At 34.6% G+C, this 15,179-nt stretch overlaps 1 pseudogene; it reads left to right on the top strand.

Moving 5' to 3' along the window:
• The first annotated feature begins 13,155 nt into the window (after nucleotides 1-13,155).
• On the top strand, nucleotides 13,156-13,273 carry LOC111741119 (annotated as a pseudogene).
• The last annotated feature ends 1,906 nt before the right edge of the window (nucleotides 13,274-15,179 follow it).

Raw genomic sequence — 15,179 nt, 5'->3', positions numbered from 1 at the left:
ACTGTATTGTCTTCTCTCATTCTTAAACTTTGGCACAAACAAATATCTGAATATGGTATTTCATATTTCTTTCATTTCTCTTTTCAGAATCCCTTGCTAACATAATAACCCAATTTATTTCCTGGGAAGTTCACATTTTCCCCTTAGTTTGTATACATAGCTCAAAAGAAGATGATTTTCTCAAGATATTTCTTTATATCAAAAGGACAAAAAAGTCACCTATGTCTTTCATCTCATTAAAAATTTCATAATTGTATATATTTTTTTTCTTTAGAATAGCAGTAAATCAAGATATCTCTCCCTTCATCACTTTAACTCGAAAACTATACTTTGTACAACATTTACCACTGGAACACAAAAATCACATTTTTTTCATAGAAATACTATTTTCAAAATTAAAAAGCGATCTCATAAGAAGAAACACATTAATTCTTGTGGTATAGGAAAGAATCATTAATTTCTAGTAGTCACATTTTTATTAATTCTCTCAGCTTGTATATTTACAATTTACCTTTCGTAAGTGTCAGAATTTGGTCATTTCAGTGTCTAGAAGCAGCATTTAAAAATAAAATACATTAAACTAGATCACTGATACTCTATGTTAGGTATTCTCTACCTTTGCTTTTCCAAGAGCCTAGTGAGGACTTTCTGTCCTCCAAACGGAGCAGACTGGAGATAATAATATTTATTACTGGCATTGCCTTCCAAGTTTTACACTATGGTCCACTCTGTCCTGTTATACTTTTGTTTTTCTGTATTAGAACAGAAATATCATTGCAAATAATTCATTGTCTCATTTTCTGTAGCTTGTCAGAAGTTTAGTCAAAAGAATTTTCCTTCTTTAAATTTAATTCTTTAATTAAATTTTTAATTTTTCTTTTTTAATTTTCCTTTTCTTAGGTGATTTATTCATCTTAGGTGATTTCATTCATTCATTCATTCGCCTAAAATGTTCTGTGCTAGATCATGAGAATGTAACAGTGATTTAGACAGCTATGGTTCCTTTCCAGCAGGGCTTCTTGGCTTTCTCCTTGGTTTATAAGAGTTCATAGCTATGGTCAGCTTGGTTTTCTCTATTTCTATTGTACTCACCTTGAACTATTAAGTGCAATGAAAGACCCTTAACCTCAAAGATCATTTTGGAGAGGCTCTCTCATGGCAACCCTAATTTTCATGCAAAACAAAGACATTGATATCCTTCCAGAAGTTTAAAGATGTTTCTTTGCTCTCATTTATATAGATATATAATCTGTATATCTATAGCCATCAAATACATGTTATATGTCATTGTAATTATAACTTCAAAAAGATGTCTTAAATTTTTTTTCTCTCTTTCCTATAACTAGGATCTCATTTTCTTTTGCATGGATTCTTGCCTTCTAACTTGTCATTATTTCTAGTTTTTCTTTGCAATTATTCTTCACATTGAATCTAAAACACAAATTTTTCAATGGGTCTTTATTGTTAATAAAAGCAAAGTAAAACAATATTTTCCACTCATTTACTCCCTCTTTCCCAGCACTCCATTGCTTCCCCATCCTCCATACCACAGCAGACCACACACAGGATGCTAAATACATTCTGCAATGTCATGTCTCTGGTAAATTTCTCAGGTAAGTTCCTCTTTATGGGTACATTCTCCTCAACACCCTCCTTGTCTGCCTGCCACTTATTTCCCAATATCCATTATCTGTTTTTTCTGTAGTAGTTTGTAGACATTTCCATTGTAATTTGACTCATTATAAAATGAAGTATTTGTTTATAGTTGGATTGTGACCTTTTTGAAGATATTTTGTTTTACTATATATAATCATAGCATCTACCATATGAGTGAGAGAGAGAGAGAGAGAAGATGGAAGAAAGAAAAGGATGAAGGGAGGGAAGAAGGGAGGGAAGAAGGGAGGGAGGACTTTTGAGTGAAGGAAATGTTATTTGTAGGTTCTGGGTGTAGTTCTAATAAAATTCTCACATAATGAAATTTTTATGTAGTAATTTTCCTTTTTTCTTAGGTGATTTATTCATGTCTGGCTGCTACATGTGATTAGATACATATATTTCAGTTAATATGAAATTAAATACTTCCTATGAATTCGCTTGTCCACATTTTCTAAAATGATGTATAAGAAAATTAAGTAAAAGAATATTAATTCACTTATCCAGCAAACACCTTGGCAGAAAGTAAAAGTATTTTATTGTTAAAATTATTAAGCAAAAATTCAGCAAGCTGCCTTTTTAAACTTCTAATCTTTATTTTTATCAATTATGAAAGAACTATATTGAAAATACATTAAAAACTTCTCAGCTGATAATATTAATTTAAATTAGTTTTGCTTTTAACACAATTATTATTGAGCTTAAGGTCAATTATATCTCAGATATCCTTTATAAATTTTCTCTTTAAATTTTTTTTCTAAGAATAATCTTTCTTTTTGAAAAGACAGATATTAATTTTTAAATTATTAAGTTTTAATTAAGTGCTTTTTAACATTTTAATTTTTCACATCACATTGCCTAGAATCCTCCATGATAATGATATGGTAAATTACACAATTTTAAAAGGAATGCTTATTATAATATTTAAGAAAATTATTTTACTCTAGATTTATGCTGATGTTATACCTTTAGTTTACCAAGAAAATATTCATTTAATCAGATGTGATTTCACAATCCACAGAAATAATTTTTTTCAGCTTTTTATACATCGATATACCATAACATAGTAATTTCCCATTACAAAATTATTTTCCTTGCAAGTTCTACTCCTTGTAAAGAATATATTAATTTTAATCATATTTAAGTTATGAAGATTTATCCACCAAATTGTTTATTCATTTTGTTTTTAGTACTTTGTATTTTGTCTCCTTCACTGTAAATAGTCATTTAATTGTTTTTTCCTGCTAGGAATTTGGAAATAGTCTAAGATGTGTTCACTAGCAGTCATTTTTTTTTTAGCTCATGCCTTTTAAATAACCTTTCTATTTTGGAATAATTTTAGATTAAAAGAGTTGAAAGATAGTACAGAAAGTTCCAATATACCTCCTCTACTGTTAGCATCTTACGTTACCAAGTTACATTTTTCACAACCAAGAAACCACACCGGTGCATTACTATTAACTCCATTGCATATTTTATTCATATTTCATTAGTTCTTCCACTAACATCCTGCTTCTGCTTCAAGATCCCATCCAGGATACCATGTTGCACTTAGCTGCCATGTCTCTTTAGTTGCCTCTGGTTTATGACAGTTTCTGAGACTTTTCTTGTTTATCATGACCGTGACACTTTTTGAATATTGATCAGGTATTTTGTAAAATGTTCCTCCGTTCAAGTTTGTCTGATATTGTCCTCATGGTCTTAGCAGAGACATGAGTTGGGGGAAGACCACCACACAGATGAAGTCCCTTCTTATCAAGTCATATCACCACACATACTGTCCACATGACTTCTCACTGATAAAGTTCATCCTGATCACTTAAGGTAGTGTTTGTCTGGTTCTTCCACTGTAAAAATGTCACATATTTTACCACTCCCTACCACATTCTTTGGAAGCAAGTCTCTAAGTATAGATCACATTTAAGGGGCTGTGGGTGGGATTAAAACTCCATCTCCCAGACAGGACTTTAATATAAATTAATTGTGATCCTTCTGGAGAAAAAAAAAAAAATTATTCTAAATTATTTATTTAGTAATGATTTATGTAATAATGGACTCAAAGATTATTTACTCTATACTTTGGCACTGTAGTGATATGTAAGTTTAAAAAAATATAACTAACCTATTTCTCTACCTGTCAGTGTCAAGAATTAAACACTATTTGTTACCTCTATTCTTACTAATCCCCAGTCTCACATAGAGATGATTCTGAAACTCTTATTTTGCAATCTAATTCTTCCATTTCCCCTGTAAGTAAACAAATCCTACATGCTACCAGTTACTCAGGGGGCAATCTTGTGTTTCCTCTCTCTCTCACCGCATAACTAATCAGTTATCAAATTCTTTCAAAACTTTCTTCAAAATATATACAAGGCTCCAAACACTTCTCGCATACTCAACCTCTATCTCCCAAGTCAATATCACGAATAATTTGGGCCCAGATTATGAAAACAATTTACCAAGTACTCCTTTCTTCTCCCCGCGCCCCTATAAAGTCCATTTGCTAAATGGCATCCATGTTACTTAACTATTAAGTCATATAATATCACTTTTCTGCTCCGAAACCTTCCACGGCTTCTCACTAATATTAAAATCCAAAACTTATCCAAAGAAAACCAAAACAATAATTTGTAAAGATCTATGCACCCCAATATTCATGGCAGGTCAATTTACAATAGCCAAGATATGGAAGCAATGTAAATGCCCATCAACAGATGACTGGATAAAGAAATTATGGTTCATATATACAATGGAATATTACTCAGCCACCAGAAAAATGAAATCCTACCATTTGCAATGACATCGATGGACCTAGAGATTATTATGCTGAGTGAAATAAGTCAGACAGAGGAAGATAAATACCATATGATTTCACTTATATGTGGAATCTAAGGAACAAAAAGAATAAACTAAACAAAAACAGACTCACAAATATAGTGGACAATTTGGTGACAGACAGAGGGGAGGGAGTCTGGGGGTCTGAGAGAATGGGATGAAGGGTTAAAGAAGTATAAATTAGTAGTTGATAGATGGTCATGGGGATGGGGAGCACGGCACAGGGAATGCAGTTAGCATTAAGATGATGGCTAAGTAGAGGGTTGGAGGAGGGAGGGAGCAATTAGGGGGATCGTTTTATGAACTATGTAGATGTCTAACCAATGTACTGTATACTGGAAACTAATTTAAATAAATAAATGAATGAATGAATGAATGAATAAATAAAAATCTAAAACTTAACAACATGTAAACCAGGTTCCAGCAAACTTTTCTGTAAACAGTCGGTAAAGTGAGTATTTTCAGCTTTCCGTGCAATAACCACAATATGCAAGTACTCGACTCTGGTCTTGCAATGTGAAAGCAGCCATAGACAATATAAGTAACTGAATGGGTGTGTCTGTGGTCCAATAAAGCTTCTGTCACAAAAAGAAAGCAGTAGGCGGAATTTGACCCACCTGAGTACGTGGTTCTTCTCCGACCTTATAACCTAACTCACTTCCTTCACACACTTCCTCGTAAACACTCTTCCATCCTAGGTCTTTTGTACGTGTACCCTCGCTCCCTGGGGTGATGGTCCTCCAGACAGCTTCAAGACTCACTCCCTCCCTTCCTACCATCCAAGGGTCCCCTTAACACAAAGGCCTTTCCTTGTTGTCCCCACTCCATCCTTTATTCTGCTTTATTTTACTTCACAGCATTCGTCACAACCTGATTTTTTAATTGTGCCTCCACTCTCCGCACTGTAAGTTACATAAAAGCAAGGACATATCTGTTTTATTGTTAAATCTCTAGGACCTAGCGCATAGTTGTCTCCCAGTAAATATTATTGAACAAATGATTAAATCAAATTAAATGATTACATTAAGATGTAACATCTGTGTCCCACATTATTGATATATACATTACAATTTATGAATCTATTAATAGTTTTTATATTTTTTCTACTAACTAATGGTTCTTTAAAAAAAAGATTCCATATTACCAAATAACTTAGTTTGATTTATCTCACTATTGGATTCAGATGTCTTTGAATTACTCTTTATTTGAAAGAAATAAATTTGAGATTTTCTATGACCAGATATAATAATATGAATCACAATCTGTTCTACTCAAAACCCTTTAGAAATGGATTCACTGTTTTTGGCACCTATTTCTGTCTTTGACAACTCTCAGACCTATCTTATTAGGCACCGAGATGTTGTTTCGTAGTGTTTTGATTTTTATATTTCTGCATGAGTAAATGTAGCTTTTGTTTGTTTTACTCTTGAAGTGCAGTTACTTTAATAAGATGTGGATTTCTTTTCATCAACAAAATCTGTTAGAGGTGACTGGAGTGAAAGGTTCAGGGAGAAGCTCTGTGGGTTTGAATCTGGGCTTTATCTTTCATCCTGCATTTCAATTTCTGCCTCTGCGAAATGCTGATAATTGCTGATAATAATGGTACTCCTTTAAAAAGGTTTAATCGGGTTAATAACTTGTGAACATTAAATGAGTTTATAGACGTAAAGCACTTTGGAAATTAATGATTGTTATTGTCAGTTATCATCATCACCATTATCAAGTTAACTTAGTATACAGTGAATGCTTACATTAAAAAAGAAATATTTCTACTTCAGATCAAATGATACACACAGAAAGGGATGAAAATAGATGTTTCATGAAAACGGAAATAAAGAAAAAGCTGGGATAGCAATACTTATACCAGACAAAACAGACTTTAAAACAAAGTTTATAACAGAGACAAAGGACCCAGTTATCCCATTTCTGGGTATTTATCTGAAGAAACCCAAGACACTACTTTGAAGGGACATGTGAACCCATATGTTTCTTGCAGCAGTGTTTACAGCCCCTAAGATATGGAGGCATCCTTGGTGTCCATCAATGGATGAATGGATAAAGAAGAGGTGGTATATATACACAATGGGATATTACTCAGCCATAAAAAAAGAGGACACTAGAGTTCTTGCAGCCCATTTGGTTGTTGGAGAGATTTGATAACAGGCAAGATAGTAAGAAAAGACAGGAAGAAGGGGATGGGTGGTTTTTCTTGTTTGTGTGGAAGCAGCTGGACTCTAGTTGAAGCCAACTGTTCATCACCTGGCGTGAATGCACTACCTGAAAAGCAGCAGGGTCAGCTCATGGCCGCTTTGCCTGGCCCACATGCCAGGTGTTAAGCTCAAACAAACACTGCTGGAAAGGCCACTGATTGTCCCTGACACAATCGAGTCCTTACCCCTTCAAATCACAAGTTCAATTATCACTTCACAAGTGATTTGTGGCAGGCAGGTCCCACACCACATTTTTCCCGGTTTTACCTCTACTTTGCTGGCAGAAATGTCCTTATGCTTTTGGCTTGTATATACAACTTTTTTTTTTTTCTGGTTTACCATGCTATTCATTTTCCTGTTTCACAGCCATTTGATTATTTGAAGATGAATCTGGGTTTGGGGTAACTCAGAAACATTCTCACATTTTAGATCACAAATTTGATTCTTACTATCATCGAAATAACATTTTGGTGGAATGTCACAAAGAATAATTTCTTCCTACACAGAAATGAAACCAATTACTAAGGATTGAGAGGAATTTAAGAGAAAACTTTTCCAAAAACCAAACTCTTACATATTCATCTTACAGACTTTAATGCATATGTTTTGTATTAATGGCATGTATTCATGTGATTCTTAAAATAATAGTTCTGCCCAGTGTAAACGAAAGCAAAGCTTGAAGTGTACTATCTTAATTATAAATGTTATGGGTCCACTGTTTGAGAGGGCTTTTCTCCAGAGATTACAAATAGAATGAAATGCATCTAATTAAGTAACAGATTGACAAGAATTTTCCTTTATGTTTACTGGCAATCCTCAGATAACTCATTCAGAATTAGAGATTCAAGTGTTCTCAATGACAGCAGGACTCCACTTTCTACTCATTCCGGCATTTCTATCTCTGCATAATGGAAATACTGAAACTCCTCTTAAAGTGTGTGTATGTGTGTGTGCATGCACACGCACATGTGTGTGTAGTGAAAGTAACAAAGCGAAAGAAAGAAAATGTGTTGCTGCCCATTTTTCTCTCCATCCAAAGAGATTTTTAATTTTTTATTCTGAACCATATTATCTATAACTACACAGCTCAAAACCAAATGAAGAACTCTATTCTTCATAATAATGATTTAGTGTTTATGTGGAATAAGTTTGTAAAAAAAAATCTACATGTACATACATGTTAACATAAAGCAACTATTATTGTGTTCATTCAAATACTAATATATTATAACACGACATAATAATAGTCTAAAATTAGGATAGTATGATATGTAATAAAAGAGAGACCAAACAAATCAATACAAGAACTTTCCAGAGAACAAACTTTCACCTTTCTAAATTTATAAAAATAGAGTCTTAAAATTAAACAGATTAATTTGCCTATCTACCACTTAGCAAAGATGAATACTCAATATAAATAGAAAAGATTCTGACAGCTGGGATAATGTGCCTTAATGGTCCATTGATGGGCAGACTAGTTTCGACCATCTGCATATTTATTTCTATTTCCATGGTGGTCCAGCTGCAAGTGTTACCACACTTGATAATGCCTTCAATTAGATCTGCACTCTTAATGGATATCATTATTTTTCATAACCACCCTCCCATGGGTTTCATCCAAAGTAGGCAACAATAAAAATATGGAAGTGATACAATTAACATTCCGTAATTTTATGTCTCATTTTACTGCAGGAGTAACAAATATTGATAGGCTGCAGCAAATATAGGGCTTTATACCGATTCTGTGTATCTCTACTTGCCTCTCCAGTGATTTTGTGACCAACTCCTTTATCACTCTTTTAAATTAAATTATATATCCACCTGATACATTTTACATGAAAGTAGGTCATGTGTATTAGTGCACAATAAGATCTATTCGTACTTATTCTCCTTTATTTTGTGATTGATTCCTTCCTTCTTAATCAGCTTTCCATTTAATATTATAGAAACACTTAGGTTCTCCAAGAAGTAAGATGAAAGCTGAATTACAATTCATTTTTTCCTTAGGGCCTCAAATGGTAAAGGTGGCCTCAGAAATCTGAGACATGCTGAGACAAGAAGAGATTTAAATCATCCCCTCGATAGAAAAGCCTACAGGTAACTAAGGTTGATCAATTAAGACATTCCAAGTCATTCCCAATGGTTTTCTATGTCAGATGTTAATTATCACTAGACCTACTAGAGACTGAGCATTCTTTCCCTGTATCAAGACCTACGTGGACTTTAATTTGGCTTTGTCAAAAAAATCTTTGTGACAAAAGTCTTCTTTAACTTGTAAGGCTGATTAAGCTCCACTGTATAAGAATGGTAAGCTAATTTTATTTTGAAGCCCTTTGATACCCACACCAACTAAATTCTGTCCAGAATACATCTACCAGTTACACATATTCAAATGAATCTCTACAGATAATCTTGAGCCATTTGGATTTTTTTTATTATGTACAGCCAATATTATTATAATATTGACAATCACTGTACAATAGAAAAAGCTTTTTAATGGCTAAAATGTTTTGTTTTAAAAATCAGAAAAGAAAACAAAAGAAACTATCTTACGTGTGACAAATACTGTGGTTCTAGTTTATTGCCTAGAGAAAAAATTGGGGGTTAATTGGTGGGTAATGTCTGCCTGTCAACCCTGAACTAAGACTTCTGTTGTTAAGGGTATAATATACTTACAGAATATATAGATATTCTGTAAGTATATTATACCTTCTTCGGGGTCCTGATATACCCTCCATTCCTTTTTAAACCAAGACGATTTTCCATGATATATCTATTTTTACTCATTATATAATTTATGACAGAAAATTTTTAATTGGGATTGATATTTTAAAGCTGAACTTGGTGCTGTAATCTAAAAGGCACACATTTTAAAGAGAAACAAAACTTGATTTGAGTAGTGGTCCTTTCTCTTACCCAGTATGTGGCCTTTAGCAAATGACTTACATGAGTCTCAAACTCCTCATGCTTAAAAAGTGGATAATGATCTCAAGTGTGCAGAGTTTGTTGAAAAGATTAGAATGTAATGTATGTTTTCCAGGCACTTAACACAGTGCCTGGAAAAAAACTGAAAGTGTGTTAATATGTCTCATTATTATTATTAGAATTCTCACTCTGTTAGGGTGTTTCATATATTATCTGATCACTGCTACATTAAGAATCCTACATAGCCATGGAAACTTATTATGCCCTGCTGTGATATTATTTTATATTTGGAGACATAAGAAAGAATTAATGCTTCTTAAATGTTTTAAATGTTGTGGGTATAAAGTTGTTTTCTGCAAATCCATTTATGCTGAAGAGTAGAGTTTAATTGTAAGAACTGTCATGTTTGTGTCTTTTCAACTGCCAAATCACACAGAACCTACTAACATAGGTGAAATGGAGAACGAGCCAATTTTCTAAGAAGCTTTAGGTAGGACACATGTGATATACTGGAGGAATGAATGCAAGACCAGAAATAAATAGCAGTATAGCATAATCTCTTGCTAAGAGTGATATTTCAAAGTCTGGGCTAAATTTCATCAGATCCCTAAGATGCAAGCCAGGAAGTGATTAGTAAATAACTCTGTATATAGCTCAGAGTTTCTCTCAACTTTCAGCTATATAATTATTTCAGTTTCCCACAAATCTCAAAAGGTTCATTTTTCTGGTAAATTAGAGTGAGTATAAAAGTGTATGAGCAATAGCAATTGAAAGAATAATATTGGTGGTTTGGGGAAGTTTCATGAGGTTAAGTAGAGACAACAGAAGCTGAGGGCAACAAAACGAGTGCCCCGAGCTGGCAGACATTTCAGGTAAGTGACTTGGACGTGATCTAAAGGTAAAGGTTTTTATACTTAGAGGAAAACAGTCATGTTATTTTTAAAGATGGAAAACTTTCCACAATAAAATAAAATAGCTTTATGGTTAAGACCATTTTGCATCAAAGAAGCTAAACTCAGATCATCATATGTGAGTAAAATACCAGTTACCAAAAGTTTCCATTAATTTTAAAACTCGCTAGAATATTAGAGAAACATCCAGCAATTCCCCACAGTAATTGTAATCACTAGCTCTGTGTATAATATTGTTCTGAGAACATCAATTGCTTAAAATTTATAACGGTTTCACCCTAGAATTACATAGCCCATTGTGTGTCTCTTTCATTTGTCACACCGGATTAGGTTCTGGCCCACCTAGTTAGGCAGATTGCCTCAGCCAGTGACCAATACAAGCAATATTTCAATGCGAAGAGAACACAATGATATAAAAACTGAAATCAGTTAGTAGGTCTCACTGTGTATGCTTCCTGAGAATACTAGCATGCAATCATATATCCATGGCTTATTAAATATATATAATATAAATACGTATCAGAAACAAATATACCTGGCACATTTTGACATAAAAATTGTTAAGGATCTTTCAGGACATTTGTTTCTATCGCTTTGAATATCGGTTAAGAAAACAATGGTGTACACCCTGGTTTAAAAGATAATAAGTAAATAAATGAAGGTGAATGCACTGACAGAATTGAACTGGTAAACAGTACGCAGGCAGCAGTATTTACTGAGGCTCTGGCTCTATTCCATTGCCCTCAATTCAGTGTCAGCTTTGGCTTCCGGCCAGTGTTCCTCCTGGTAACTTGAAGGCCACCCCTCGCCCCTTACTATTTTTTTTTTCACATAAAAAGTGATTGTCCTACTCCCAGAAGACAGAAGACCTAAGTCTACTCTAATTTGATAATCCCAGGACACGGATGTTAAAAAACAACTAATTTCTTGCTTTCCCATTTCTATCGAGAGATTTTTGCAGAAGTAGCAGGCCTGGACGTTCTTGCCCCATTTTCCTCTCCCATGGTAATAAAGGAGGCATGTCCTGTCTAATCAGTGAGGGGCTAGGGTCTTCTGTCTTTTAGGAAATTCTTCCTGGGAGAATAAGGTGGGTTTTTTTCTTCATCTGTTTTTCCCCTGAACTCTTGTTACTTCCTGTGCTTACGCTGTTGCAGCGAATATCACAGTCTTCTCTGAAGTTTTCTCCCTTTCTTGGCTGAAAGCTTTTCCAAGACAAGGATGAAATATTTATCACTATAGCTACAGCCTGTACTACAGTGCCAGATTCAAAGTAGATATTCAAAATATGGTTGGTGACAAATACATTAAACTAAAATGTAATTAAGTAGTGCCATAGCATGTTTCAGATTTGCCTATACAAATTCATACTGCATTTCTGTGCTGACTGCATCATTTCTTCCGTCTAACTTCTTCAGTTTCAACTTGCTATTATTCTTTTCACTTGAGGAACAAGAATTAAAGTGTGATAACTTGATCTTTACATACTTGAGCTGCTTTTAAAGATATTCACTTGAAGGTTAGTTGGAACTGTGGCCTTTTTGTGTTGGTTACAGCGCCGGGACCACGTACCATCTTGGGGCACGCTTTGTCTTTATATGCTTCCTTGGGGCATCCTTTGTCTAAAATATACTTTTAATAAATCTCTTCTAAATCTCAATGACCTGTGATTCTTCATTGCATCATTTGAGGAAGAACCAAGGGAAAATGCTAACTACACTCCTGTGCTGTAGTTATCCCTTCCCCTCCCAATCCCTCATCACTCCACCCCCATGTTGGGGTGACACTGAACTCTGATCGGCCCCGATGGTGACATTTGCTATCTGCTTCTTTAAATAAAAAGTTTGTCAACCCTTATTAGGATATAAACTCAAAGTTCTATTCCTTAGAAAAATTTTAATATTTTTCATAAAGTTCTTATATTTTGCATAGTCTTACACAGTTTTATAATTAAAAGGAGTTTTAATAGGACTATTCCATGTTGTCATCTTTAATTTACACTTCCAAAGCATTTTTAATAGGTTATAGACTGAGGCTCTTTGGTGCTGTTATAAAAGTCCCGATGCTTTGAACCAAACTGGTTACATGTGTTTAACTATTTATGCCAACACTTCGTATTTAAATAAGTTAGAAACCCAATAAATTTCCCTGTGAAGAAAATGAAGAGCCTTTTTGATCCTTCTTGAAAAAAAGACACTCATTCCTTATATTAATTTGCTTCAAACCTAAAATTTTTATGTTTCCCTATCTAGGTTTGTTTGTTTGTTTGTTTGTTTGTTTTTTTGGGGTGGGGTGGTATATAGCCACATCATGAGACTTACAAATTTCAATTTCTGACCTAGAATACTGTAGGCCATTCTTCCCTGATCCTTTTCCTATTATTTTCTCTCTTTGTGCTCCCACGGCCAAGACAGAAGAACCATTTCGGGGATCAATGGGCTTTGCTTCCTGAAGAAACAGAGGCAGAACTTACAAGGCCTTAGTAGTAGGGATGGGTTGACTGCACTGCCCTAGCAGAAACAGAGTGATCAGGGACAGTATAAACAGTACATAAAGGCGTATTCTAGAAAGTCAGAAACAAAAAGTTGCCAGAGGCCAGGTTGTCCTGCCATTAAGAATCTCAAGTCTATGGCCATGCTACCCTGAACAAGCCCGATCCCATCTGATCTTGAAGCTAAGCAGGGTCGGGCCTGGTTAGTACTTAGATGGGAGACCACCTAGGAAGACCAGGTCCTGTAAGCATAAAAAAAAAATAAGAAAAAATAAGCGATTGTAAGCTGACAAGGTCCTTGAAATCTGTGAGGTCGACCAAGGGTTGCCTTGCCTAAAAAGTAAAAATAAAAATAAAAAAAGACTCTCAAGGTACAGTTCTTTACTTCCTCCCGAGGTGTCCTGAAATTAGGATTCTGCTTCATTTTTCTTTGGAAAATATTTTTGCATCTGATCAGGCGATATCTCGCTCATGCTCTCTCTCTCTCTCCCCCCTCAACTATCGAAGTAGAATCAGAACAAAATCTCAACTTTTTTTCTAACACATATGTACACAAAATCTGCTCATTCCATACAGGTATCCTCGTTTAGACCAAAAAAAAAAAAAAAGCAAAGAGAAAGAAAAACAGAAAAATAGAGATCACTTTGCTCCTGGCCGTTTTCCAGTATTCAAACATTAATTTTTTTCTCTTAAAGAAACCATCCATTAATCCAATCATCATACAGCTACTTCTCTTTTCCACGACAGATAAATTTCTTGAAATAGCCTATTAAACTCACCATCTCCTTTTTTTTCCTTATGTGATTGTTATGAGTTGTCTGCACCCATAATTTTCCTGAATCTGAAATCTTAAATCATTTTACTTGTTTATCTTAAATTCACTGATGCTATTTTTTATTTGCATGTAAGTGACCTTTTGATAGCATTTTTTACTACTTTTTATTTCTATAATGCTACAAAGCTGTCTCAAATCACACCGATCTCTTGCGTACTAAAGATATGTGTTCAACGGCCTAGTTCACATGTATGATTGTCTTCCAGACACATCCCATATTCATACTTGGACATCTAAACTCATCATCTCCCAAACCTACGTCCTCTCCAGTGATCCCTTTATCAGTGAATAGTACTGATGTCCACCCAGTTGCCTAATATGGGAGACATCTACCTGATTATAGCACTTCTCTGTTTGTGACTTTTCAATGGCTTCCATTTCCTTTTAAGAGAAAGACTGTACTCCTAAACCTGACTTACGAGTGCCATCATGGTCTGGTCCCTTCTCCCTTCTCCAACCTTGCCTCATAAACTTGTATCCTTGACCATCTACAGGCCAGTAAGTACAATTTCAGTCTCTGATGGCCCCATGATTATCTCATTTAAATCTTTAAATATGCTGTCCCCCTCTCTCTGCCAGGATTATGTATCTCCACTCTGTCTGATGAGTACAGTGGGGATGGGAGAAGACATGTCTGCTATGTTACCGTGACACTCAGACCCCCAAGACAGGGCTTGGCACTGAGTAGGCACTTGGTATGAAACGACATAGAAACACTCGGACTTGTCATCAGTTGCTCTGTTCTTGATATTTTGACCCTAGAAATTTTCGTTGTTGTCGTTATTGTGACTTGTTTGCTTGTTGGTTTTAAGGCAGAGTGATGAGTTTTTCAGTGTGCATTTGTAGGATTCTAAAATAGTTTGAGGAAGAGCAGGTACACGATTCATCACGATGATTTTCTGAAGAGTCTGCATTTTCATGAAAAGCTACAATGATATTCTTTAGGGCTGGAGTCCCAGCCACAGACCGGGAGTCCTTACTGTAGGAGAGGTGCTTTGCCAATGAGAGCTATGGGGAGACCAGTGACCCGAGTTACAACCTAGGATCGCCATTCCTAACTATTTTTCCAAATACGAAGTATGCACATTACTTACCTAAGTCATAGAAAAGAAAATGTGTATTTTCAGTAATTTTATATCTTATTTTATTATTTTTTTCCACCTATCTTATTTGTTGGGCTTTTTGTTTGCCAATGTAGTTTTAAAATAGACTAAAAACAAAGAAAGAATGTTAACGCTATTTTAACATTCATTTTCCTAGCTTTAAATTGTTGTTATTAATACCATAAATTTAAAACCTTATTTGATTTAGTCTTTTTTTTT

The sequence above is a fragment of the Pteropus vampyrus genome, unplaced genomic scaffold (assembly GCF_000151845.1).
Source record: "Pteropus vampyrus isolate Shadow unplaced genomic scaffold, Pvam_2.0 Scaffold73, whole genome shotgun sequence".
NCBI lineage: Eukaryota > Metazoa > Chordata > Mammalia > Chiroptera > Pteropodidae > Pteropus > Pteropus vampyrus.
Note: the sequence above shows the minus strand (reverse complement) of the source record. Positions and strands in the feature narration are given on the sequence as shown.